Source organism: Coenobita brevimanus, chromosome 93 (assembly GCF_032717465.1).
Source record: "Coenobita brevimanus isolate Jiangsu-jjx chromosome 93, ASM3271746v2, whole genome shotgun sequence".
Classification (NCBI taxonomy): Eukaryota; Metazoa; Arthropoda; class Malacostraca; order Decapoda; family Coenobitidae; genus Coenobita; species Coenobita brevimanus.
In genome coordinates, this window is record NC_137046.1 from 23,975,154 (window position 1) to 23,988,954 (window position 13,801).

Sequence of the window (13,801 nt, forward strand, 5' to 3'; positions counted from 1 at the left end):
CAATTGTGGGCACTATTTGAATTTTACCTGTTAAATACAGACATTGTATGTAAATTCGAAAGAAGCCAACGAAGTCATATTTAACATACCAGATCCTTCTTCTGGCATTGCTTATGTTCAAAAGCATCATTATATATATATATATATATATATATATATATATATATATATATATATATATATTCAAAACTCAAAAGTAGTCTTACTGTTAATTTATATTTCACTTCCATTCATTAGCTTTCTTTCACCTTCATCACTTGCATTTTCCGTGTCTCATACATTTAATTTATACTTTTTCACAGTTATCATTTTCTGAGAAATTTGTTACTCTTTGCCCAGATTTTTCGTATCTGCCCCAGTGTTATAACTTATTCGATACCATCTGATAAAAAATAAATATCCTTGAGCTCTTGAAAGCTGTCAGCTGATTGGTTGTCTGAGTGCGCCTCATTAATAACGATGTATTTTAAATAATATTTATGATAAGGGTTACAATAACCGTTTGACAATAAGACTGCGCAAATTAAATATGTATATAGTTATTAGCATAGAGTACTTTAAAAACAGAGCCTTACAAAATCTGTCACATGGCAGAGATATGCATGAAGTTTCTAGCTCTCGGGACAAATCCACAGTTTCAAATTCATATCAGTACCTTGATTTTTTCCTATGTTCAGGCAAATTAAAGCAAATTGTGGCATTAGTGCGACTTTATTTGAAATCTGATAGGCATCGGAATTCCAATGAAACATGACACATTCCCTGAATTTTGATGAATGGACTGGTAGACCTGGACGGGGGGAGGGGGGTAGGCCTCCTGTGGGAGCGGCAGCCAGCCAATCAGGAACTGGGATGTCGTACTTGACTAAGCAGACTAGTTGTCGAATTTACTTAAAAGTGTTTTGCTATCTCATCAGTTTATGTTATACTTTCCACTTTTGCATCATCGTAAGTTTATAATCTATTTAGCTTTGTAAGACCTGTTTTTTAATTAGTCTATGCAAATAAGTGTGTGTGTGTGTGTGTGTGTGTGTGTGTGTGTGTGTGTGTGTGTGTGTGTGTGTGTGTGTGTGTGTGTGTGTGTGTGTGTATATATATATATATAGATAGATAGATAGATAGATATAGAGATATATATGTCGTAGGTGAGGACGCTCACCATCCACTCACTCAATGTTGTGCTACTCTCGGGTGTCTGCCCTCTCCTCTCCTCCATCCTTCTTTCCTTCCATTTTCTGTCTTTCCTTCATTCTTTCCTCGTCTTTCTGCCTACGGGTGACTTTACACTCCCTCTTCTGTCTTTCATTCCTTCATTCTTTCCTCTTCCTTCTGCATGTGGGTAACTCTACACTGAGTGACAAGCCAAATGGTTTCCTGTACACCAGGAAACCATTTACTACGCTGCGTGGTAACCATATAACCAAATTTTGGCGCCTGGTGGTTTAGTGGGTAATTATTGTGCTCCAATCGGATTGAGTCGGTGAAGGTTTATATCCAAGGCGTGGTTGGAGTTTGTTGCTCATGTAATGCCACTCAGGGGTCAGTGAGGCTGGTCACTCGTCTTAAATGTCAGGACCAGCTGCCTAGCCCCGGGCTCCTACGCTCCTCATGGGGCAACGTAGGATTGGATGGATGAATGGAGATATATATATATATATATATATATATATATATATATATATATATATATATACATATAGCTATCTATCTATCTATCTATATATATATCTTATCTATCTATCTATCTATATATATATCTTATCTATCTATATATCTATATCAATATCTATCCATCTATCTATCTATCTATATATATATATATATATATATATATATATATATATATATATATATATATATATATATATATGTATGAATATATATATGTACATATATACATATATATATCTATATCTATCTATCTATATATGTATGTATGTAGCTATCTATATATGTATCTATCTTTCTATTTATCTATCTATATACAATATATATATAATATATATATATATATATATATATATATATATATATATATATATACACAGTATATATATATATATATATATATATATATATATATATATATATATATATATATATATATATATATATATATATATTTATACACAATATATATATATATATATATGTATATATATATATATATATATATATATATATATATATATATATATATATATATACATATACACACATACACAGTATATATATATATATATATATATATATATATATATATATATATATATATATATATATACACAGTATATATATATATATATATATATATATATATTAGTATATATATATTAGTATATTTAGCCAGAATGTTTTCTTTTATACAAAAATCATTAAAGACCAAGGCGTAGCTATTGTTCACTATTTTTCTGTTGATCTTTTCGAGTTTTCTTACACATTGTTTTACACTATGATTCAGGTTGTAGATAATATGTCCAGGATCCAAGTCGTAACTATATTTTATTAATTATTTATTTTCATTTTTCGTAGGACGTTTCGTGTATCCTTACACATCATCAGCGACTGTAATATAGATACAATACACTATAAAACATGACATATACAACATAAACCTATACAGTATATATACTGAAATGTACAACAACGACTAATAAAAGTGTAGAGTTACAAGAGTATGGATAAAAGAGACAAACCCTTTAGGTGAAGTCAAGTATGAGCTACAGTTAAAAGTGTATGGATAAAAGAGACAAACCTTATAGGTGTAGTCAACTATGAGCTACGTGGTTGACTGCGAAGGTTGTATGGGTGAGTGGGTGTTTGTGGCTGTGTAGTGTTGCCAGTTGTGTTATTGTGTGTGTAATGTTCATTTGTAATTGTCGCTGCTTGTGGTATAAATATATATATATATATATATATATATATATATATATATATATATATATATATATATATATATATATATATATATATACTTTATTTGAGCAATCTTATCGTCAAACTTTTATTATAACTCTTGCAGTAAAGACTGTTTAAAACACATCATTACTAACAAATGCACTCGGACAACCAATCAGCTGCCAGCTTTCAAGAGCTTAAGGCTCTTCTCAGATTAGTACGAAAAGACTATAATATCCTTACAAAATTCTTGCTTTCAGCATTTTTTCTTTTCTTTTATCTAAATTCCTTTCTTGCATCCTCTTTCATCCATTTCATCCTTTTTCTTTTTCACTGTTTTTCCTTCCTCCACATCCCACCATGCTGTCCATCTTATACCAGCTGATACCTTTACAATGCTACTCATGCTTTTGATATTCCTAACTAAATTTTCTTTGCATACCATCTGCAGATTTTTCTAAAGCCGTCCATTCTAAGATCATGAAGAATAATACCCACTTTATCTTTTGCTCATGCTCCTCTGCCAAAGATCTGATTTCATTTCCATACCTTGTGTTCTCCTTCTCTCGCTACCTTTTATCATATTCATTTCAACCTCACCTTGTATTCGACAATCGTCCCACAACTCTCATATCAATAACACATCCAAGATCCTTTTGTCTACAAGCAACAGTCACTATAGACTCTCTTTAACATGTGTACCTGTGAATCTCTTTGTATTAAAAGTATCATTTAACTTAGCACATTTTGATTTGACACACGAGTCGGTGTCCATTATTATTTTTATCCCATGCACACCAGAGCAACTCACTATATCGTCCGTCGAACCTGTAACACTGCTTCCGGATCACTCGTCACGAATGCGTTCATCAGTTCTTCAGTATTCCTTTCGTCACTTTGTGTAGCTGATTCCAAAATCCACCCATATCTATCACAACTGCCATCACACACTGCATACCCAACGATGACAAGTACCTTCTTCTTATAAATAAACCTGACATACATACTGTACACCCTGAGTTGATGCATTTCTAATCACTCATTCCTCAACACCCTTCATCGTTTATCAACTCTCTTCCTCTCTCTTTACACTGCCCATGTGTGTTTATACTTCCATACACACGTCACACCGTCCCAGTCATCTTATTTACCCTCTCTGATCTTTAACTATCATGAGCCGAGAGATCATACGTTGCCTCTTTACAAAATTTACCACCTCTGTTCTTTTACATTCTCCATTCAAATCTCGCGCATTCCACATATTCACATGAGTGTGTGTAGATTTCCATGGACCTGGTAATTTTCTAGATCCAGATCCAAGACCAGCTGAACCATGCCGAGGATAACTTTGGAAGGTAAAGGATTTCTGGTGCACACAATCGTCTCACTTTTGCTTTCATCTCAAACATAAATTTAACATACATACATCTTCAGTTGCTCGTAGGGAATATTGGGAAAGTATTCTTTTTCCCAAACCCCAGAGATCAGTTCTGTGGTTAACCACCCATACATAATAAAGAGTTACCTTTCTGGTATACAGGAAACTATTTAGCCTGTTTTTCAGTGTAGAGCTACATACGTGTTATGAGAATGGTTGGCGATCACAGCAACTACTCATACTGAAACAAAATCTTCTCACTTGCAAAAATGAAACTCGAATGGAGATTCGTGCGAACCGTTAACAGGAGTCTGTGAATTTATGCGAACCCTGGACAACTACCAAATAGGTTAAAAGTCTCTTAGAAAAAATCCACAACACCTTCCTTTTTTTGCATGTCCACCCTGCAGCTCAGCTTCCCTTCATCCATCTAAACCTTCAGCTCAGCTAAAACCCTACTGGGAGCTGACAGTCTATCTTATCAACTCATTTGCACACCCACTGCGACATACTTTCCCTTACCCATACCACACACCGTCATACAAGCTCCTCTTTAAACATCATCTGCACCACCAATGCTCTCTGATTCTACTTCCTGTGCCTTTCTACCCGTCCGCGGCTGTTAACTCACCTTCCCTTAATATTTCCATGATCACGGCAAAAACCTCTCACACTACTGTCATTCAAGGAGACCAAATTTCTACATTTGTTGCATACATATCCTTTCCAAAATGCCAATCTGCCGCCAATTGTGATTCCATAGCCACCAACGCATTGCTCTCAATCCTACCCATAATCAACAACGCAGTTGCCCAACCAACCGAACCCCTTCTTCCGCCGCCCGCAACTCTTTACTTCTGTCTCCACCCTTTCATCACTGCCTGCTTTATTCCTATAACCTTTTCCTGTTTTGTGCGTCTCTGCCTAACCAATTTCATTTCATCAGGACTGGATAAAAACTGAAAAGTCATACGTTCTCATCCACTTATCTGGCATGCTACCCTCATGTCTCGGTTCCGGTTTTAAGTATTAGTATTCTCTGCCAAGTCCCTCCTCCTAAAATGCAAAAACTTCATGATAACCACATTCATATCTTTACAGGGCTGGGTCCTGTCATCATTAAGATGGATCATGAGGGTATGGCATAGATTAAGGGGAGTTGGTGTTGAAAATTACAAACTATCCTTCTTCTCTTTGTTATCCCACCACGCTCACCGTCTTAGATGCCTTCTACAGTACAGGTAACTGGTACTGCTGTTGACTGTTCTTTTGTTGCATAAGTTCTTCCGCATTTGAAGTTTTCTTTGACAGGCTTCATTGTGGATTAAATAATGCCAGTGCATATTAGCTTGGGAAGTCTGGCTTTGCCTCATCTGGTTCAGCGATGGGAGTGGCCAGTTTGCACGTGATGCAAGTGTTATGTTGGTATGGTTTGGGTGGTGTTTTATATATAGAGATGTGGGGGAACTTTTAGAAATTAAGTGTTCTGCTGTAGATTTAAGTTAATATTTGTATCTGGAAATGTGAAGAACAGTCTGGAGATTTGGGCATTTGTTTTGATTTTGTTCTGTATTACGGTGGAAATTAGTAGTGTATTGTCATTATTATTACTGTATATTGTTGATTTATGTGTGTTGTTGTATGTGTGAATATGAGTTCTCCCACAGGATAAAAAATGACCATTACTGCACCAGAAAATGTGAGCTCTGTGCAGGAGCGTACTACGCTAATAGAGGGAGCCGGGAGAGGGGGGAGGGAGGGCTGAGACTTTTTATAGACTGTCCTACTGCTGAACCAGGAGGGAGCCTCAGACCAACAGCCATGGAAGTTGTACCTCCTGTTGCTGCTGCTGCCTGCAGCCCGTTGGAGGGGGGTAACCCGCCAGCCACACTCTACAGCAGCCCAGAAGATCCGGGGAACCGTGGTTTGGTTTAACATCAGGGTAGGGTACGGATTCATCAAATGCCAGGATACTGGCATTGATGATTTTTTGCACAACCAGGCGATCGTTAAGCCAAACCCATGGCACCTCCAACGCTCCCTTGGTGATGGAGAGCCGGTGGAGTTTAGCCTGTCTGGGACTCCTAAAGGTCCTAAGGCCCAGGATGTTATTGGGCTGGGAGGTGAGGCTGTGCACGGTTCTGCCCATGCACGGCGACGTCTTACGGCCCAAGGACGTCAGGCCAGGGATCCTGTGAGTCCTGAACAGCTAACACTGTCGTTGAGATGTGTATTGCGACGGCGAAGTCTTTTTGTGGGGGTGATAAGGGGGCTTTGTGTGTTCTCCTCCCTAAGATCTTCGAGGAGAATGGGCTGCCTTGCCTGATCATCCCTGAGTGCTTTGCCTGTGATGTACACTCGGTTCCTCGCTGGCGGGAATGTCGGGCCCGGCAGCAGCGACCTGCTGCCCCTCACATGACACCTAGGAAGAGGCTCAGGCTGGAGACCCTCCTCAACAGATGGACTGCCACCCAGATCGCCGACCAGGCTCTGGAAACGACCATGGCCCAGACCATGGCGGAAGTCCATCATCTGCCGTCAATGACTGAGAAGGGGCAGGACTCTACAGACATCGCCTCCATGGCCGAGGATGCATCGACCAGCTCCTCGGCCGAGGAGGAATTCAGTGAGTCCTCCCCTCCTCAGGCAGTGGAGGGTATCCCATATCGCCCTCCCATTATCAACCTCAAGGATTGGCTAGATGTAGCCTCCTACAGACACTTCCTTACCCTCAACACCCACACCCGGTCATATCAGCTTGGAGCAACGATCTACTCTACCCTCTACTATCTGCTCCGGGCTGCCGACGGGGGTGAGGAGATATGAGCAGTGTTGATTGTCAGGGGAAAGGAGGTGCAGCTGGCCAATCTACGAGCCTTTTATCACATGCTCCCTCCACGATTGGCCCTCTAGATTGGCGGTATGGTGCGATGCAAGACTGGGACTCGTCAGTGTGAAATTACAACAGACACAGCTGGCCTAATACCCCTCAATGTGGGTGATGGTCATTAAACCCCAAACAAACAAAACAAAACAAAACTGAATCAGTTCACACACACACCACAAAGCCAGCCAGAAGACAGGGCGTGTGTGCTGGGCAGTCCCCAGGCCCTGTCTTCGCCCTTATTGTTTTTTAAGTCAGCCCACACCTCACTGACCAGGCCAATGTATGGCCTGGCCTGCACTATAGGTGCAGGAAATCTGTAAACGAACAAACGAACACTGAATCAGTTGAGAGTTTTATGCATGGTTGTTGAGAGTGAGGCTGCGTTTTTCTGAGTTCTCCTCTAGTTTCCTAGGTCTGCCTCACCAGCAATTAGCTTTATTTTCACCCTTGTGGTGCATATTAAGCTAGCTAGTATCTCATTTTCCACTCCTCTCTATTAGCTAGGAACAGTAGGTGTCTGTTCCTGTATACTGAGATTACCTTTGTTCGCTGCCCAGTCCCCCCCACTGATCGCTCTGGGGCGTGAATTAACATGGTTGGGCCTCCCTGGAGTGATTTGAGAGGGAAATTTCAACTTTAGGTGTTTGGTCCCGGGTTGTTTGTCCCTTGCTTGTCTCTCTCCTTCCCACTTCCCCCATTGGGTGGGGTGGTTACTAAGTCGGACGCCCGTGCCGCCTCCCCCCCCCCTCAAGGGGGAAAGTTGTCCTGATGAACCCCTGACTATTAGATGGACCGACCACACCCAGACTGAAGGGCCCCAGACCCACACCCCACTTGACATCCCTGTACATAACTCCTCGTTCGTGACACTGCATCAGTTCTACTTCCTAGGCCAGCCTCAATCCTTTCAAGAACAAGAAAGTAATTGATGCATGTGCTGGTGAGGTAGAATTTGTCAAAAAACTTGCTAATGGAGACCTTACCAAAACTGTAAACTCTGCCCAGGTTAAGGGCTTGCTGAAACTGCACACGTTTCACTGCTGTGAGATCGAGCCGAGGATCCCGCATTCCATGAATTCCTGCAAAGGTGTCATCACCTGCAAGGATCTCATGGTTATGGAAGAGGACAAGATCATATGGGAATTTGCGCAGCAGGACATAATTGATACTCGATTTATAACTCGATTCATGGAAGGGATAAGGATGAAGACAGCTACAGTAATCTTGACTTTTGGAAAAGTGTCTCTTCCCAGTAATGTCAAAGTGGGATACGAAATTGTTAATGTACGACCATATATTCCTAATCCCCTTAGCTGCTCCAAATGCCAGATTTATGGGCATAATGAAAAGACTTGGTGGGCTTCCCAATCAGTCTGTGGCAAGTGTGCAACGCAAGGTCATGATGCTGAACACTGCACATCAGAGACTATCAGCTGCTTTCACAGCAAGGGTACTCACTGCACTTCCTCTAGGGACTGTCCCAAGTGGAAAGAGGAGAAAGAGGTCTGCAGGTGAAGGCAACTGGGGGCATCTCTTACTATGAAGCCAGAGAATAGATTAAGGAGTTGCATGCAACTCACACACTGAATAGGTCCTATGCTTCGGCGGTGATGTCCCGTCCTGTGACGTGCACTGTGGAGATGCAGACCAATCTTGTGCTTGTTAATCAGGCCACTCACTCTACCTCAACCTGTACCTCTCAGCCTCCTGTACGATCCAACTCTCTAACTGACCTTCCTAAAGCTTCTTCATATTCACAGGCCACTGCTACGTTTCAGTCAACAAAACCTAAACCTAAGTCTGACAAGGTTGATAAGAATAACTTCGTCCTTTCAAAGCCAAGTCCCCATGTCCTTCCTGCTCCTAGTCCAGTGAGGGACAGAAGAGTTAGCTCTTCCTTGGGGGACTCTGGGAGCCTTGTCATTGATGAAAATGTGGAGGTTTCCATTAGTAAGCACCGGGAAAGGTCCCCTTGTAGCCACTCATGGGGGGCCTTTTAAAACTAAGCACACTGGCCACCCTCGTAAATCTTAAACTTTTGCGTTCGCTATGTTACAATGCAATTGTAGGACTCTTGGGAATAAATTACACAATATAGGAATCCTGCTATCTATACACGGGCCAGACGTTATTTGTTTAGAGGAGACATGCTTGGTGGATCACCGTGATTCTCCCCAGTCCAAACACTACCACTCGTGTAGAAGATATGATGGTCACAGAGTTGCTATATATACACATAAGTCACACCAACAAATGAGAGTGATTCTAAATTCTACTTTGGAAGCTGTCGTGTGCAGAGTAAATTTAATAACATGTAACTCTCTATTTGCTCTCTCTACTGTCCACCACATGGCCCAATTGATAAGTGATGCTTTGAATTCATTATTGGGACATTTGCCTGAGAATAAGTTAGTGTTGGGCAACTTTAGTACCCATCACTATCAATGGGATAGCTTGAGGATCGATGGTTGTAGGGAGCAAGTAGCTGACCTAATACTACAGTCCAACCTCTGTCTTCTGCACGATGGTAGAGTGACTCGTGTAGATGATCATACTGGAAACTTTTCGGCTATTGACTTGTCTCTGGCCTCCACAGGTATACATCGAGATTTCTCGTGGGATCCTTATGACGACTTCTTGGAAAGCGATCATTTACCCAACTGTCTTTCTTATACATGCGACATTGTTTTGGACCCTGCACCTCCAAAATTTAACTGTAAGAAAGCAGACTGGGGATCCTTCTCAAGGATATATCTGGAGAGACCATAGATGTTAAAGTCGAAAATTTAACCAGTTCCATAATACACGTGGCTGAGGTTGCCATTCCCAAGACTTCTGCAGTTCATGCGAAGCATAGAGCACATTGGTGGATGCCGGATTGCCGACAAGCATTAAGGAAATGCAATAGGATTTCTGATAGTCAGCCTAAGGAGGAAAATTTTATTGTATACAAACAAGCACGGGCTAAGGCAAGGAGAATAATAAGGACCAAACGTGACTCCTGGCGGATTTTGTGTCCACGGTGAATCGTTCTACACCAGTGAGTAATGTCTGGTCCACCATCAGAATATTAAATAATGAAGGCCGATACATCCCTGTGACCACACAGCGGTCAATAACAACATCTATGGCGATCCCATGGACTTTGCTAACATCATCACCAGGAGTTTTTCTCATGTAAGTACCTCAGCAAATTATGACCCGCGTTTTCAATGCCACAAATGCACGGCTGAGCTACAAATATTAGACTTCGCCACAGAAGACGTAGACTTCCCGTACAACCAAGAGTTTATGCTTGATGAACTGCTCCTTGCCCTTAAATCCTGTAAAGACACCAGCCCTGGGCCAGACACCAACACGTACAATATGATCCAGCATCTTAATCAGGACAACCTGATTAAGCTGATAACATTGTACCAGTACAGTGACCTTTGGGAGTCTCGAACGTTCCCAAACTCATGGCACTTTGCGCATGTCATACCGATACCCAAAGAGGTTGGTCGTCTTATGAATCCCACTTCATTTCTTCCATATAAGGTCATGGAACGAATGGTTAGTAATAGGCTTCTTTTTGTTTTAGAATTAAATTTGTTAAATGACAAACAATGTGGCTTCCGTAAATACAGAAGTTCACTAGATCATTTAATGAATTTGGAGCATTGTATTTCAGAGGCATTTGGCAATAAAGATTTCATGGTAGAGGTGTTCTTAGATATCCATAAAGACTGTGACATGACATGGTGACATGATATACTAGTGAAGCTCTATGCTTATGGTTTAAGAGGAAATTTGCCTATTTTTATTTCAAATTTCTTAAGGGACGGGACTTTCTCTGTCAAATTGCTCCATAAAGTTACATCGGATAGATTTATCCTGGAAAATGGGGTGCTGCAGGAAAATGTGCTTAGTCCTATTTTATTAAGTATTATGATCAATGATATTCTGTCATCAGCTCTATGCTGACGATTGTGCAATATGGCACTCTTCCCGTAATGCACAATTTTCGGCTGGGTGAATTCAAGCAGCCCTTGATTCCTTCCACCAATGGGCCTCGCAGTGGGGATTTAAGTTTTCCGTCCCTAAGTGTGCCACCATTGTTTTTCACTAATTGTAATGTACCTAATTTGTGCTTGACTTGGGATAATCAGGCTGTACCTTTTCAAAATTTTGTAAAGTTTTTGCAGATACATTTTGATCGCAGATTGAATTTTAAACTTCACATTAATAATTTGCTTGCTTGTGATAAACCGTTAAATGTCCTTAAGTACCTAACAGGTACTACATGGGATGCCGACAGAAAATCTTTATTAATGGTGTATAAGTCCCTCATTAGATCCAAGCTATACTATGGCACACAGGTGTATGGCTCGGCATCCGATGCCACACTGAAGAGGTTGGATGTGCTACAGAATAAATGTTTGTGAATGTGTCTTGGAGCCATCAGCTGTACATGTGTAGCTCTTATGGAAGTGGAGGCGAATGTGCCTCCCCTCTGTATTTGCCGAGATCACCTGGCTCTGTCCTACGGTGCATGGACATATAGAAGGAGTAATATCGGCAATGTGGCCTGTACCCCCTGCATCAATACACCATCTTTTGCTGGGGATTCGTCGGTCACTTTTTGTTTGCCTGCACTTACTGACTCAGGACCTTGGTGTAGACCTTAGTGACTGTGAGAAGTTGGTGTTAAAAAAAAAAAAAAAAAAAAAAAAAAGTGCCTTGGGAGCCACCCAGCTTTACCGTGGATGTTTCATGGTTCCCAGCAACAAAGACCAAGGCGCCGGAGGCGGATGTCCACCACTTGTTTCGTAACATCATCGTTCGTCACTTGGGGTCCCACCAATCGTACACTGATGGCTCCAAGTCGAGTGAATGTGTGGGTGCTAATGTATTGTCAATCGAATGTTCCCTCAGGTATCGGTTGCCGACTCATACATCTGTGTTTACCTCCGAACTTTTTGCTAATGACAAAGCCATAAACTATGCTCTGAATTCTAGGCATGACTCATTTGTCCTATTGTCAGACTCGAAATCAGCTCTTCAGGCGATTGCTTCTTGCACTATGGATTCTAATGAGATCCAGGGCCGCATTGTTAATAAATTGCATTCATGCAACAAGTCCTTCACGCTGACCTGCGTGCCTGGTCATTGTCATATTTATGGCAATGAGCAGGCTGACTTACTTGCAAAGTCGGCTGTGAAGCTCGAGGAGACTTGGGACGTTCTTGTGATCTACGGTCGAGATTCTCTCTCAGAAAGAAATCAATAAATCTTCTGTGGCAAGGTCAGTGGACCAGACTAAATATTCCAGCATGTAAGCCATACCTGGGCTACTGGGAAACTGCCAATCGTCTCAGTTGCCTGGAAGAAAAAGTGTTGACGTGAATACGGCTTAATGCCACCGTGATAACACACATGAAACTATATAAGGAAAGACGATTCCCACTGCACTGTGACATCTGTGATGCGGTGTTAACTATCAGTCATATCATCCTGCACTGTCGGCGATTTATTAGTGAACGTGCTTCACTTATAAATTACTGCGGAGCAGCAGACGTCGCGTCCCCATCACACTTTCCACCATCCTGGGTGATGGAGACATTGTTATGACTGATTAATTGAGGGCTTTCTTGAGAGAGACCGGACTGATCAGAGTGATGTGACTTTTTTACTATATGGTTATGGTTTGTATCGACTGTAAATATGTATATAGTGTACTGTTGATTTGGGTTGACAGTTGACGTATTTGAAATAGTTCCTGCTTACGACTGACCTATTTCTAATACTGATGTCCGGCACATTAAATCCTGTTCCTTGCCTGACGGTCACCAGCTGATAAGTGAAAGTGTGCAATATAGAAAGGTACTGGGCATTTGCAGTCGATGGTGGGATGTTGTGCGAGGTACTTCACTTTTTGTACATATTATGTAAATACTTTATACCATCTTGTTTAAGTTGTCCTAATTAAGGCCGACAGCTGACGTATATGGAAATGTTCCTGATTTCTCTCGTTCTCTTTCATATATAGATGTCCCCTATATTAGGCTGTTCCTTGACTGACAGTCGCCAGGTGATGAGTGGAAGTATGTAATGTAGAAAGGAATTACATATCTGCAGTCGATGGTGTTCTCTTGGTCGAGGCATTTTTACCATTAGTGTAGGTTTAGTTATTTGCATCTTTAGGCTTGAGGATAGGTTAGCGACTTGTCTGTTATATATATATATATATATATATATATATATATAGACAGATAGATAGATAGATATGTATAATTTATTATTAGTTTATTACAGTTGTTAAGTTGTTTGACCAAAATGTAAGCGTTTGAATTTTAGCAGTATAAGGTTATTGGAGAGACTGAATCATAACTCAGTGGCACAGAGTACTTAAAAATGACTTTAGCATATGCTATAATTATGTCGTATACCTATTCCATATGACCTCAAAATGATCATAAAATTGGTCAAAATGGAAAATATTCTCTGGAGGGGAGGCTTACAGCGCCCCCCCCCCCCCAAACCCCCAGGTGTCGGTTCGCTGCGGCCGCCAAAGCCATAGGCTGCAGAGTTAAAAAGATAAAAATAGAAAGGTCCCCCCCTTTTTCAACTTTCTGGGTAAGCCACTGTATATATATATA

At 40.9% G+C, this 13,801-nt stretch overlaps 1 protein-coding gene across 1 annotated transcript in view; it reads right to left on the reverse strand.

The window, feature by feature from the left end:
* The window catches only part of LOC145412607 (sulfotransferase 1C4-like), a 224,309-nt gene that overhangs the window by 115,932 nt on the left and 94,576 nt on the right, over positions 1 to 13,801 (reverse strand). The gene's annotated exons all lie outside the window — the stretch shown is intronic.